The 2,202-nt window shown below is 45.4% G+C and overlaps 1 pseudogene; it reads right to left on the bottom strand.

Moving 5' to 3' along the window:
* Positions 1–596: 596 nt before the first annotated feature.
* LOC142424184 (small ribosomal subunit protein uS15-like) lies at positions 597–1,130 on the bottom strand (annotated as a pseudogene).
* Positions 1,131–2,202: the final 1,072 nt, after the last annotated feature.

Raw genomic sequence — 2,202 nt, 5'->3', positions numbered from 1 at the left:
GTGGTGGATATGCATCGATCATTGCGATCGGTTTCCCCTTCCTCCCCTCCTCCACCCACCTTCTCCCTATCCTCCTGGTATCTCTACTCTGAGTTCTGTTCCCGGGGGGTTTATCTGTACCAGTGTACATTCTCCGGTCTAGCCAGAACTGAAAGGCAGGATTGGGATCGTGATAATGGGGAGTGAGGCAGCCTCAGAGAGCTAGAGGAATATGTGGTGTGTTTCATGGGTGCAACCTGCACCCTGGTTGGCCCATCCCTTCCTTGTGACCCTGCTGTGAAGGGATGTCCTACTGTCTAGAGATGGGTTTGGATCTCTGCTCTGGTCCCCCACTTGTTCTCAACAATATTTAATATCTTTTCATTTCACATTAATCTTAAAATGTTGAGAGTTCAGCATTTTAAAAACCGTATGTTTTAACTTTGTTCACAGCAACATAAACACTGCCACTGAGTCGATTATGACTCGTTGGTGACGGTAGGACACAGTGGAGCTGCCTCTGCAGGTTCCTGAGATGGGCTGTGGATAGGAGGCGAAAATCTCCTCTTTCTCCTGTGGTGGCAATAAGAATGATGATAAATTATTTAAATTTTTTTGTAGTTAAACAGCGATTTTATTGCTCAAGTACATACAAATTTATGCAACCAAGGCAGAGGCTGTAGATGATTCATATTTCCAATTAGGAGGGAGGACTCTCTTCGTTTTGTAGTATCGAGCCAATCGGTGAATTCGACTGTCAGTCAGAATCAGCCGGCATTTGGCGTCCTTATCCTTTCTGCTCCTCTCCAGATGCTTCTGAACGGCGACAGCCTTCTTAATCAAGTGGCAGAGATCCTCAGGCAGATCGCGAGCAAGTCCTTTGGACTTCAGGATCCTCAGGATTTTATTACCTGTCACAAATCGCACTTGTGCGACTCCATGTGAATCTCCTAGGATCACACTGATCTGGGAAGGAGTCAGGCCCTTCTTGGCCAGTTTCTAGATCTGCTCCTTCACGTCGTCGGACGTCAACTTCAGCCAGGTGGGGACGCTGCAACGGTAGGGCAGAGCCGACTGGGACAGGCCCTTCCCGGGAGCATGCATGCGACCCATGATGGTGGCAGTCAAGCAGCGAAAAAGAGAGCGAGGGAGGAAACCAAATTATTTTAATTTTTAAATGAGGGTTGACGGTGCCTATTTTTATGAGGAACAAATCTTAAAGTTAAATGACTCCGTTAGTAGCAACCGTTAAGCTTTTACATTCAGGTATTTTCAAAATCATACTCTTTAAAAAATGCTAAATAAGTCCCGAGTTGACATGAGCCAGTTTTCCTGGCATCTCCTGGGTTCACATGTTCCTACACACCATGCATCAAAGAACAGCTCTAAGGGAGTCAGATGTTTCAGAGTTATTTTACCTCCGTGAGTATTTCAATAGCACCTAAAAATGGATGTGTCCCTTCGGACTTAGAAGAGATTATCAGTGATTTTGAAGTGGTAAACATATGTCAAGATAGCAAGCTCTTAGCAACAAGAGGGCAATTTCCTACAGTTTTAAAAACTACTAACTTACATTTATGCTACCACGGCAGATGGCTTTTTTCAACTCAGCTGACAAGTCTGCAATCCTCCATCCTTCCACTTTGCTCAATGGAGCTGTTGTGCGGGTCTGCTGTCTTCTGTGGTGTCCCGTGTGGGAATTCAGTAACCTTTTCACCAGGACAATTAGAAATAACAAAGAGGTATGTATTCTTCCAGTATCAATTTTAGCATTCATACTTGGACCAGGACTGTCGGAGTGATTCGTCTGGTTCGTTTCTAGTTTGTTGTGTTTGTGCCTCGGTAAAAGAAGCATTCAGCTAGAGTTCTCATGCTGAAGGCTAGACACCAGGGTACAGGGCAAAAGGCAGCAAGGCCATTTAACTTTTCGCTAAGTGGCGTCCATTCATTAGGCCACACATTCTTACAAGCACCGTTGCACACAATTTGCTCCCGAGAAGATTTGCCAGCGTTTTGTGTGACTACCTTGCACCAGACTTTTCTTAATTGTATTTCATGCATAGTTGGTAGAAACAGCAGGCAGCCTTTAAGAAAAGTTTTTGTAGCCTGAAAGGGCAGTAAAGCGCCTCCATGCCTGTGTCTATTGACAACTCCATTAGAATGCCCACTGCGGCTGCGCAGTGTGCTTTCGAAAGCAGGTCAAGCAGACTGCAGATAGAAGCC

Source organism: Tenrec ecaudatus, chromosome 13 (genome assembly GCF_050624435.1).
Source record: "Tenrec ecaudatus isolate mTenEca1 chromosome 13, mTenEca1.hap1, whole genome shotgun sequence".
Taxonomy (NCBI): Eukaryota; Metazoa; Chordata; class Mammalia; order Afrosoricida; family Tenrecidae; genus Tenrec; species Tenrec ecaudatus.
This window is presented reverse-complemented; position numbering and strand designations above follow the sequence as displayed.